This window comes from Python bivittatus, unplaced genomic scaffold (genome assembly GCF_059951505.1).
Source record: "Python bivittatus isolate LINGU-HERP-01145 unplaced genomic scaffold, Pbiv_v1 ctg000350_np1212, whole genome shotgun sequence".
NCBI classification, from domain to species: domain Eukaryota; kingdom Metazoa; phylum Chordata; class Lepidosauria; order Squamata; family Pythonidae; genus Python; species Python bivittatus.
The window spans coordinates 16612182-16625679 of NW_028277074.1; the positions used below are offsets into that span (position 1 = coordinate 16612182).

The window sequence follows — 13498 nt, forward strand, 5'->3', positions numbered from 1 at the left end:
CTTCAGCCTCGCAGTTAGTCTTCATTGACTCCCCCGCCTTTGCTTTCTATCACACCGTCTCCTCTGCCTCCGTCTCCTCCTCTGTCTCCTCCATCTCCTCGAAGAGTAACCAATGCCAGCAAGACACCCCATAGTCCCATGGGGCTTAAAACCTTGCCGACCCAGCAAGCCAAGGCACCGTAGTCTCCCCATAACAGCAGGATGCCCATTGTACATCTGTACTTCCAGTATTTGTTGCTGGTCATATATTAATGTAACTACACAACTTGGCTGCTCAGTCACCAAAATATTGAGAGCCAATGCAGCCGCAGTCAAACGAGGTGCCGCCATCTTGCCAGAGATACATCAGATGCCACTGTTCATGAATTCTTCAAAAAAAAAAAAGAATCTTCTTCAAAAATTCAACTTTAAAATGCAGTTGATGCCCCATATCCATATCTTATAAAGATAAAGAACTCAGCACATCCTGTACAACTGATGTCTTAGGCATCTAATATGTAACACACAGGCATATACTGTGATCTGATATCCACACTTCATAACAAAAAGACTCATGAAAAACAACTCTAAACCACAAGACCAATTCTGTTGTTGGTGTTATTTGTTCTGTAGCAATTCTCATTTATCTGTGAAATTATCCTGGGGCTTAATGTTTATTGACTGACGCTCATACACAATTAAAGCAAAGACTTATATACATTACCTCTGTAAATAAAACTTCAGACTTCTGCTCTTGAAGAAAACAAAGTAGAACCTCTGAAAAAGTCCTGGGCACCTTAAAATTACAGTAGTCTATGGAGTTTCCTCCATTTTCCAAACTTTATTTAAACAATATTTCTATTAAATTCAACCTGCTAGAACAGAGTCTAGATCATTAAATGTAAAGAATAGTGATATAAGGTATCTGGAAAATAAATCTAATTACTTTATTACTTTACAATTCAGAGTCTTCAAGATTCAGAAGTTCACTAATGCTTTCTTGGGGGTGTCAAATTTAATCATCTCTAAGTAGATTTATTAGATTGACTTTTCACACACATCACATTGTGTGTGTTTGAATGCAAGTGTATCTAATAGGCTGTGAAGTGAGACGTATTTAAAATACATTGTGAAATTGGACTCTCATTGATATAACATTTCCTTCAATTCAAATGTAGTATAGGGTAATTCTACCCTAACCAGCTGCATTTTAAACATATTTTATAGTGGCAAGATTGACTGCTATCCTACTAAGCCAGGCTGTTTAAATCCCATTGGAGTCAAGGGGTCTACTACTGAATTTTCTTCTTCACTGCTTAAGAAGACTAAACTTAGATTCTTAGCATTAGTTGTAAGAATATTAACAATTACATTTTAGAAATAATATGAACATGAAACAATAAGGTAAAACGCAGAGGCCATTCAGACTGTAATCAGCATTGAGATTATTATGAACAGAAACCTGGAATAAGCTACTGGGGGCGGGGGTCATCATTGTTGCCAACTTCTTTATGGAAGACTTTGAACAGGCAACTTTAGAATTCAGCCACCCACAACACGGTGTTGGCTCAGATATGTTGATAATATTTTTATGGGCTAGCAGTATGAAAAAAGAGGAACTGATTTAATTTATGGTCTAATAAAATAGACCATATAAAAGAACAACAGAAGAACATAAAAGTCACTATGGAAGTTGAGAACAACAATAGTGTGCTATTCTTGGATACTTAATGAAGGATGCAGGCAAAATAAGTGATTCAGTAACATACCAAAAGAAATTCAGTGCCTGTATAATATCATAAGCAATGAAACATTATAAAATATACAATAGAACAACAAATCTGAACAACCAAAGAAGGATTATGAACAATCAGCAAGCATTCCGTGTATCTAATGTGTGTCTGACAGAATGAGAAAAGGACTGGATCAAAAAAAAAAAAAAGTAAAGGAGAAAAATTTGGTATGGTGGATAAGAGAAAAAATTGCTGCCCTCTAATAAGAATAAAATCCTCAAATTAATAACCAAAGGAATATATAAAAGAAATTTCCAAAGTGGGGAAGTTACACTGGGGAAACTGAATGTTTCATAACATTCAGAATGAAAGAATATAAAAGGAACATTAGACTTAATGTTGAACACCAGTAAACATTTGTTGAATACCAATCACAATCAAAATAGACCCAGAGAACCTCTATATCCTGGCACATTTTCCCAGGATTATTAGAGGCAATGTACAGACATCAAAATAATGTAAACACAGAGAAATCTGTTATTATCTACATGGCAGTTATTTATTTATTTATTTATTCAATTTATACAGCCACCCATCTCAGACTAGTTATACTGCTCAACTCTCATGCATAAAACAGCTGGAAATGAAGTCAGCTTAAGGAATTTCTTTCTGGATTTCAACCCCTTCCTCTACTTTGGCCACAGTGATGAATTGGTATTCTCTGGAACATGCCTATCATAGCTTTCAGTTGGTGGATATGCCTGCTTTTTTTCCTTTCTCACCTGTGTCAGGAAAGCAACTGCTTTCTTTTCTTGGGTGGGTATTTGACGATGAGGTTTCCACTGATAGATGTTTTTTTACAAGCAGTCTTCTCTGAGTCCTGAAGTACTTGACTTATTCACATTTGGTCTTCAAGTACTTGACTTATTCTCATTTGGTGAACCAGTAAAGGAAAGGACCCCGCCACCACCACATCTTACCATTCTTCCTGTCACTTGGGCTAGAAAGAGGAACTTTGTTTCTTTGTTAATTTAATTGATTAAAAAAAAAAAAATCTTCCTGACACTTGGGCTCTTATAAATTTTACCCAGTTAAAAAAAAAGGGGACAAAAAGTCTAGCATTTCACCAGCGACATTAAAACAAAGCTCCAGGAAAAGAAAGAAAGAAAGAAAGAAAGAAAGAAAGAAAGAAAGAAAGAAAGAAAGAAAGAAAGAAAGAAAGAAAGAAAGAAAGAAAGATCATTAGTTGAAGTCACTTGAGAAGGGAGCAGGCAGCCTAGCACAAAACGACCCTGGGGGCCAACAATCACTAGTGACCAGAGAGAAGGGGCCATTCCTGCCACAGTACACAGTAGCCAGTTGGAATGGATACATTTGCCTACAATAAAATGAAGCTCAACAGACAAACCAGCCAGCACTACCTGTGCTGACATAAATCAGAAAACACTGATTTTGATTCATAGCAGGAAAAGACTGGAGGAAATTTCATTCTAGTGGGATGGTGGTGGGTAGAACAAGAATCCTCAAGAAACAGTTAGTGGCCTGCACTGGTGTTGAGGACACCTGGTCTTGCAGATCATCCCTAATTCTGTCTGTGTATGTGTGTGTAGGGAAGACATTCAGGATACGGCTTATCTTTGATCTGGTGTCATAGATAGTCCAGAATTATTCTACCTTGGTTTGTGAAATGTACAGATTGGTTAGCAATCTTATTCCCTAATTTTTAGACATTTTGTGATAGCTTGTTCAATTTGGATTTTGATATATTAACTTAAATCAAGAGAAGGCAACCTTTGGCAAACAAGGAACACACTTAAAAATTTGAAATTCACTCTTTCTGGAGCCACATCACACCTGTGAGCATAGTTGGGGCATGAACATGAGTATGGATATTTCTTGTTTTTTCTTTGTATGATGTTTTCTGTTTTGGAACTTAAACTACAGGCTTCATATATAATCTCAGTAATATCTGCTGTTGTACTTCAGCAATCGTGGTCAGGTACGGACTCTATGGTACAAAAAGTTGTCCATCTGTATTTAAAGACTTTGGAACTGAGGATGAACTTAACCTGACATACACAACAGGATTTTTTCAACAAATTGAATGGAATGAGATCAATCAGCAAACTGATAAAATAATTTTTATTGTGTCTAAGTGACTTGAAGATACCTTGATTGAACCAGACTGATGAATAGATAAAAACAACATATTAAGAAATTACAATTTAGTTGTCACTAAAGTAATAAACCTATTTTTGGTTATACAAAGTCACACTCTAGGCTGAGGCATAATGGGTACAATACTGAGAAAAAGAGATAAAGGGGAAAAAAATCTAGAAAGCTACTTATTTAGCTATTTTCTTTCCTGACATCTAGTTTTTTTTGGGGGGATGGGTTTTTCTTCTTCTTCTTCTTTTTTAATAGAAGAACAGTTACCAACCTTCTTTATATCCGATTATGACACACACACACACAGGAGCCATCTTCCTGAGACAAGAGCAAATCTTTTCATTCATCTACTGAATCTAATTCAGTCTGACTGCAATAGATACTGAACATATACTGCATAACTAAAGCATGAATGTTGCTTTGTTCTTATTCCAACATCTGAGTGGAATGAGATGAGCTATTCACTCTAAAGACCTTTATTATACCTGGCTGCAATACTTTTTAATTTATAAAACAAATCACCAGAATGTAACATTCACATGAAAAAAGTGCAGAAGTAGAAGCATGCTATTTTCCATGGAAACTCAGTAAAATGGTAGTAGTTTTCATTCCAGAATAGCTGGATATACACATTCATGCTAGAAACTCGAACTTTCCTTCCTTCAGTTATATGTATTTCCTTATCTCAGTAAGCATGACAAAAGAAATGCAAACTTATTAATCTATATCCCTGCTCTTCTAAATTACATTTTGCTTTGCAACATTGGTATATGGCACTATGAATGAGAAGTTGAGAAAAAAATGGACCATGTTTTTCAGATTATAATTAAATTCTCTGCAGTAGCACATGGTACTGCTTTTGGTAGGTTAAATAAATTGGCATTATGGTATGATTATAGTAAATAAGTACTTTTTAAAATAACCACTGACTATCCACTTGCTGGAACTCACACATTTGAAATCATTATTGTTGATTTACTAAAATATAACTGAACCAATTTTTGGCCAAATTCTGCCCATTTCTTAGGTATACCTTTTATCAGCCTGGTAACCACCTACACCAAAGTTTGCTTTATTTCTATCACTCTTTTCTCTTACCAGTCAATCAACACATTGGGTGCTTGTTTTCAGTACTCTCTATTCCTATTTTTTACTTGTTGCATAATTTGGTACTTGTTTTTCATTGCATCCTGGTTGTGATCTTATGGTGTAATCATATATGTATGTGTGTGTATGTGTACACACATACAGTATATTCAGGACTATTGTTAAATAGAGTTTATTCCAGGCTAAGGATATCAGTTGTCTGTATGCAATTACTTTTATATCATATGAAGTAATCTTATCTTCTTATGAGTTTGATATAATCTCTTTTAATGTCCTAACAGTTGCCTTTATTTCTTCAGTTATTCTTCACTATGCCAACCCTATGCCCTAAAAACTCCTAGTACCCTTTCATTAATGAAATCTATATAAAGATATTATGTTATATTTTATAAACTGGACTGGGCCCGGACGCCATGCCACATTCTTTCCTTTCTCTTATTTTGCTGTTTTTCCTTTATGATTTATTGTATATTCTAAATGCTGTTTCCGTAACCACAAGGAATCTAAACCTTTGAATGTCATTGCAATGGATTTTGCTAAAATTTTTCTACAATATCAAGAATAACAGATGAAAGACAAATAACTCAGTGCCAAGAGTTGGTTCCTTCCAACATTGCTTGAGAGGTTTTCCATTAATGTACTAAGATTTCATTTTCTTTTCTCTTGCATGCATTCAACCGTCTGTTCCAGAATCCATCAGTCTTCTAGGGAGAAGATTTGAGGGCATCTAGGGGAAACGGTTGTCTGTTCTATCAATGATGTGTTCATTCATATGCCTAAAAGCAGGCCAATCCATGACAGTGCCAATGGCCAAGGATTAATTTGATCAAAGGATCCTTGTTCAGAATGACATCTGAGTTTGTTACTAGAGAGGAATACAAGAAACAACATTTACTGTATATGGAAAATGTTTTACAGACTTAAAATGTCCTCAGGAAGTTGTTTGTGTTCATATCTTTATATCTTTGGTGCAGCAGTAGTTTTTTCAGTAAAGCCACACGCTATAACAGATATAACATTTATCTAAAGAATTAACAATATACTTCTTCCAAACATTTATCTAAAGAATTAACAATATACTTCTTCCAAACTCATGTAATCGTCATAATGATTATCATGGTGTTTTCTTTATGAAAAAATATGTAATGTTCCTTAGCATTTATGTTAATCAAACCACATTTAATAATTTCTGAGCAATTCAATGTAGCTCCTGAAACCAGCCCCCTAGTTTCTTGCCACTAACTTTCCTTTCCTTTCCTTTCCTTTCCTTTCCTTTCCTTTCCTTTCCTTTCCTTTCCTTTCCTTTCCTTTCCTTTCCTTTCCTTTCCTTTCCTTTCCTTTCCTTTCCTTTCCTTACCTTTCCTTTCCTTTCCTTTCCTTTTATTTAATGTACCCAAATCCCCAAGGACTCTTGGCAGTATACAACCTGAGCAAAATAAACCAAAAGCATAATCATATATAAGTAAATCAGATGATGATAATTGATAATTATGTGCCATCAAGTTGGTGTCGACTCCTAGTGACCACATAGATAGATATTAAAAGCAAAGGTAAACCCACACACACACACACACACACACACACACATACACACACACACACACATACATACATACATACAGTATATATATAATTCTGGCGGCGCTTGCACAGGAGACGGGAGCAGTTGTAGGTAACATGGAAGCTGTGCACGTCCGAAAAAGGCGTGAAGCAACGGAAACCCCGCCTTCTGTGCTTGCCAGCTGGGCTCTGCTCTAGGAAGGAGGCAGTTTTCTTGCCTTGAAAACTGCAGGGACTCGTCCAGGCAGTCGCCGCAGAATTGGTAACAATTGAGTGTGGATAAATATATATATATATTTGTATGTATGTATGTATGTATGTATGTATGTATGTATGTATATATAAAATAACATATGTTACTATATATAGTAACAGAGTTTTTAATTTTAAATAATAGAATGTAATAATATTTGGGATTTACCTTTGCTTTTAATATGTTCAATACACTATATATATGCCTCCTATAATATATATTACCCCTATAAATTAGCATGTTATAATGTAATCAAATAAAATATATGAAAAAAATTATCCTGACCTGAGTCTTGTCATTTGTTCACAATCCCAATACTCATGTCAGTAAGTCCCATATGTGTCAGACTTTCATGAATATGATAGGGACATGACTCCATCTTTATGATGGAGTTTTGCTGGCATTAAATACCATTAATGTACTATTTTCTTGACTAAATAATAACTGTAGTTATATGGTACTTCTGCATTTCACTCACATTTTTCCACTTATTTTTCCTAATCACACCCATCCAGCAGCAAGGAATAATTCTACTTGTTTTTCTTTGTGACAGCCTTTCAGATAATTGATGAGTATTATCATGAATACCCTTAAATGGTCTGTTTCTCCAGGCTAAACATGCCTAGGTATTTTATTCATTTCTCATAGCACTAGGTTTCCTGTCCCTTCACCATATTGAATGCACTTCTTTTGATGCTCTCCAGGTTGCTATTATTTTTCTTATAATGCGATACAACTGTGGCACCAGATTTCTAATGACTGTATCATTTATTTCCATCTTGATAATCAAGGAAAGAATAATAGTCAGTTGATTTTATGAATTTCAGTAGCCCCTATCACATCTTGAATTCATGCATCTGGAAGGCAATACACCTCTGAAACTGATGTCTGGTCTGCCCATTTTGTTGAAGAACCACAGAATCAAAGGTGAAATCCAGATGAGAATCATTTCAGAAACATCTCTAGCTATGGAATATATTCAAATACCATTTAACCCTCTTGCACACAATGTAGATGCAGCAGATCTACTTAATTATCTAGCTGGGTAACACATGCTAGCCATTAATTTTCTTACAAATTTCCAGCTGTATGTTCCATTATTGCAGCAGTTTGCTGAGACATCAGATGTATCTATGTGTAGCCAATTAGAATTTTAAAATGTAATGATATGGAAGGGGAGGCTAATAGCAAAATGTAATCTTGCTCCTTAATAGAACATGTGATCACATTTCAAGCCAAGAATCTTGATTTCCAGAAAAAAAAATCTAACTTTCCTGATGAGGACATAATGTATATTTCATCCCAAAGAAAACATTTGTTACAGAGAGAGTGAATTATGTTTCCTTGGAAGGCTTTCTCTCTGTAGCATACTTGTGGAAATTAAATTTAAACATGCAAATGCTATTTTAGATAAGTCTGGAAATGTAGTGCACAAGAAATATAATACATACATAGACATACAAATCTCTATCCAAAATAAGAAATAACATAAGAACTGGTTATTAGAAAAATAAAGTCATCCATTCCCATATTTGCCTTGGGACACTTATTCTTCAGCCATACACCTCCCAAGATGACTTGGGCATCCTCTTACTAGTAAAATGGAAGCCCAAGGTTGAAGTCTGCTTAAAGAGACAGCAAAGCAAAATTGTAGTTCAATTGTTTGATTTTCAAAATATCTATTAAGCATGAGATATGCAACCAGACAGAATTTGGTATTACAGAAGCAATCAAGAGAGGCAAGATTCTTCTTCTTCTCCATTAAAATTTTATTGGAATTCTGGTTGAATTAACTAAGTAACATTTGTTTAAATAGAGTCTCAAAATAGTCAATGTATTGTATATTTGTTAAGTGGGAAATTGTCTTTCATGCAGAAGGTGAACTTGGCGTCACAATATGCCAGAATGTCAGATAAACGTCAGGCAGACATTCTGGATTCACATTCATTTATATCCATATCATTCAGTGTGTCTGATGCATATTGTGGCTAACATATACAGGTATTTTAGCCCAAACACATTTCTGTTTTGCTAGAAATAAAAATGGCTTGTTTTTTAAAAAAGTTCCTTGAACAGACACAGATAAATCTAGATTGTGCTTAGCATTGTGCTAAAGTTATTGTTTTTTAAAAAATTTTCTGTATGCTAATTAAGATCTTTAATGTTTCTGATGTTTATCTGTATAAGCTCAGCACTTGTAAGCATTTTGTGCAACCTGGAATCTCTTTGAACAAAGTTGAATCTAATTTAGAAGCAGTTAATTTCTATCATGTGATCTGCCCCAAATCTGCAGTTTTTGATTTTAACTGCACTATATTTTTATCTCCTTTGCAACTATATGTTTTACATATGACTATTTAAAGCAACAAAGGGAACATTCTCTTTCAAAATTTCAATACCATAATTTTATTCATCACTTGTGAAATTGATCTATCTCCCAAGAGAGGGGGCTAAGTTCTTTAGCACACCTATAATGCTACAGGCCTTTCATTTTTCTCACATGTTAAGCTTTGTATTTGCCTAGGCTGTGGGATCTGGAATGTGATTGTGTGAGAAACACAGGCATAAATTGAAGAATAGCTATAACAATATTTCTGATGATCAACAGAACTGTGCATGTTAAAGAAAGGCACATCTAGAATCTTGAAAGCTTGAATGGATGCTTCCACAAATATTTGCTAGGGAAACATTTATGATGTGAATGGCCGATCAGTGTTTTTCAAACTTGGCAACTATAAGATATGTGGATTTCAACTCTCAGAATTCCCTAGCCAGCATGTCGGCTGGGGAATTCTGGGAGTTGAAGTCCACACATCTTACAGTTGCCAAGTTTGAAAAACACTGGTCTAGATTTAATAACAGATTTAAGGACTGAATTAACCTCATATTGATACTAAATTGATACTATATGAATTCTTTTTTTAATATTAGTTATTCTCCCCTCTTCTTTTATGTTTAATATATTTTAATCACTATAATGTATGTAGGGCTTTTTATATTGTATAATCATCCATATATCAGTAGTAAACTAGTTCTCCAGAATGCTTTATACCAGTCCAGTAGGTCATTTGCCAGATGCAAAGCAATCATTGCAACTAAATATGATTCTAAATGCTGGTGCATTGCTTTGGAGGGTATATAATTAATTTTATTTTATTTTTAAATTAAAATAGTATTTTTTAGCACAGTAGTTAAACAGCATTAGGGAATGTGTCTGGAGTTACTCAATCCATTTTGTAACTGCTTGCATATCCTACTGCTACCAAAACGAGTTTTGAAATTGACCTGGCTCTGTAAAAGTAATTGTCATCTTTTGATAGGTTCACTGTTAGGAATCAGAGAATGCAATCTCTCTATACCTTTTTTTGCAAGCAGTAATTCTCCAAAGTGGTAAAGCATGGACTATTAAACTTTTTTTGTGTGTTGTAGGACAGAGGGAAACTTAGCAGTAATCCTTGCTGGCAACACTCTGAAGTGTATAACAAAGACCTGTTTTACTGTTCTTGGTAGAGACAATTTTTGAACAGATATTCAGATTGAATACTCTAAAAACATCAGTCACCACTGGTTTAATTATATAACCATTTATTTGTCACTTCTGGATAACAGTAAACATCAAAAAGAAAAATGTCCCAATGCAAGGTGCCGTAAAATAAGACACCTCAATCCATGATGGCTTTGACTTAGAGACTGAACTCTGCTAAGCCTGATTAAGTCAATAATTCATGGTAATCGGAATATGTGAGCTGTCATAAAAATTAAATAAAACTGGAAGAAAAAGTTGTCCTTAAAGCATAAGTTAAATGTTAGATTGTGTGTGCTTCTTAGTTTGTGGGATATAGGCAATGATATGTTGGCTTGTACGGTAGCCTCTAGATTAGAAATCATAACCTGCATAGTTTAGCATAAGCAGCCTAGATGTAACATTTGGCCTTTGTTGCAGTGGTATCTGACCAAGATGCTATCATGGTTTCCCTATTGTTTATTTGTCTTCAACATCAGGTATGTATTACATACCATGATATCCTTCTAAATTTTTCTTGAAATTTGCTTCACAAAACTGGTATTCTGGATTATCTACTTTTTTTAAAATTCCAAAATAGAACCAATCAGTATTCCATTTTCTATTTATCCCAGAGGTTGAGAAAATTACAAATGAATGAATAAACAAATACAGAAATGAACAAAGAAACAGCAAGGACAAATGGCACATTGTCCAATTCTGGAACTAATTTTAGAAATTGATTGATTGATTATGTGCCATTAGGAATGCTTGTAGTTAAATAGAAATTTAGGACAAAATAATTTGGAGGAACAATAATGGCATGGAGTAAAGGAAAATTATCTTATCCTTCACTACCTTTGTACTTGGAAGGTTTAAATTAGCCATTATGGCTAACAGTCCTTATATTGTTTGTATTTGTTATGAGAAAGGCTAGGAAATAAATACTGGAAAAATCCAGAATTAATCACAAAAGTTTGTGTGATACTTTGGGATAACTACCTTTTCCATAGTTATGTATGATACAATTTAGGGCTCACATTGCTTATTCCTATGAAGAGATGAAATGATCAAGTCATGCATTCAGGGGCCTAGTTTGGACTAATTACATCTGCACATCTGTTTCAAGGAGTTCAGCTTCCATGGATAATCACAAAGGAATGTTGGACTTTTGACAGAGCTCTTGAATTAAAATTGCAGGTACAGTATGCTTCATCAGAGAAGCTTTTGGCATTTGCAATGAATCATATACAGTGTAACTTACTCCACTCCTAAGCTTCTAAATATATTATTTGTCTTTAATTATGCATATATTCTTTCTGTAGCCAAACAAATTCAAGTCAAAATCCATTTTGGTTGTACTCCTGTGTTCTTTTAAGAATTCCAGAACTCACAACTATTAGGAAATAGGACTGAGTACAGGATTACAATCCAGAAACTGCTGAAGGTAAGTCTCCTGTATCCAGGACCTATGCATCTTTAATCAGAACAGAGATGGGGAGACCTGAAGTGGTTTCAGGTCAGATACTGAAAAAGAAATTAAAAAGAGGTTCCAAAATAAAAGCAATCAACAAAGCTTAACTGAATAATTCTGGATATTTACATAGGAGAGTTCTCTTCCTCATCAGTTGTAGTGTGTGCGGGGAATAGCAAGAAAGGCATATGACATGGCAAAACCACTCCCAAGGATCTGCTTTTGCTGGGCAAGTTTTATACCCCCCCCCTTCCCCCCAGTTGCTTATATTGCATTTGAAAAAATAAGTCAGGAAATAGCTGCATAGTTTAGGCATCACCAAGTGAAGGTTATATATTAGCAAAGATTAGCAACATTCACAGCATTTTTCACCATTGACCATACAGGCTATGGATGCTGGCAGGTAATACTGGCATTTGAGCCAGCCTGAGGACAGGTTTCTTAACTCTGACTTAGAAGTAACTCTACTGAATTCAGTAGGATATAGGACTAAGGATAGGAGTTTCAAGTGATTCATATTTGTCAAAAGGTTGGGGTTCCAGCATATATGAAAGAGATATGGATGTGTATGTGTAAATAAACAGAGTGCAGGAGTGCTTTTCCTATAGATTCCAGATTACAGCATTACTCAAAAATTGTGCATATAGACATTTATGGAATGTTTACATGTTTTTAAAAGTAAACCTATGGTATTTCTTCTGGCAAGTGAACAGTGAATTCATATTTTATTAAACATAAACTACCAAGAACACTACTTCTCAAAACATAATTTATTGTCCTGGGAAGTAGTGTAATAAGTCAGCAGGATCAAGCATCTACAAAGATACAGGGACGAAGGAAAGACCACATCTGACTAAAACGATTCGGTCAAACTTCTACTTTACCAGAAACATCTAGCTATCAGCAGAAGCAACAGGGCACAAGTTAATCACATCCTGATGTTTCTTCCAGGCACCCTTTCATTAGGAAATGAGAGATCAAGCCAGAGATCCCCATGAAGATGTAAGCAGGACCGTTGAACCAAATTTGTATTTCCTGAAGAAAGAAGCATGTGCGAAAGAAGTGGAAGAGTAATACTCTTTTGTGCTTTCTTTACTCCTGCTGATATTAATGGCAAAGGAAACAATACTTACCTACTTCTGAATGTGTCTGATATTGGAAAATGGAAGATTTTCCCAGTGATCCAGAAGTACAGAGAGAGCACAAAGCTTTGAATAGACAACATAATTTGCCTACTGCCCAGGCAAGTGCATTGTAATAAATCAATATAATATAAATATAATAAATAAAGACTTAAAAGTGAATTAAAATGAATTGGCTAGAATTTTGTTCATTTTGAGTATTCCATTTCTGCCTTTCATTTATCCATTAAGGATATATACCCAACAAAATATGTAGCAATCTCCTCCCATTTGATCCTGAGCTTCTCCATAGTTTAAAACATTTTCCACAGTCCCCTGGGAAGTGGTCTGCAACTATGATTGCTAACTGGTCAGCTCTTAGCTGATCTAGCAACTTTGTAGGTCATCCTGAGAATTTTCCCAAGTGACAAAAATATGTTTTTCTTTGAAACCTGCAACATCATTGAAATTGTATTACATCCCTGTAGCCAAGGAACTGATCTGTTTTCTGTGGGAGGAATTTCTCACTGCAACCATTATACTGCAGTATCTGTACTCAGCTTTAACACTTTTTTTCCATCTGAAACCAGAGCAGATCAT

At 35.0% G+C, this 13498-nt stretch overlaps 1 long non-coding RNA gene across 1 annotated transcript in view; it reads left to right on the forward strand.

Annotated features, from left to right (window-relative positions):
* The window catches only part of LOC148215126 (uncharacterized), a 75568-nt gene extending 62512 nt beyond the window's left edge, over positions 1-13056 (forward strand). Inside the window, exons 2-3 of the long non-coding RNA XR_015796724.1 lie at positions 11629-11750; positions 12729-13056. This is a non-coding gene — a long non-coding RNA (uncharacterized LOC148215126). The remainder of the gene's footprint in view (positions 1-11628; positions 11751-12728) is intronic.
* The last annotated feature ends 442 nt before the right edge of the window (positions 13057-13498 follow it).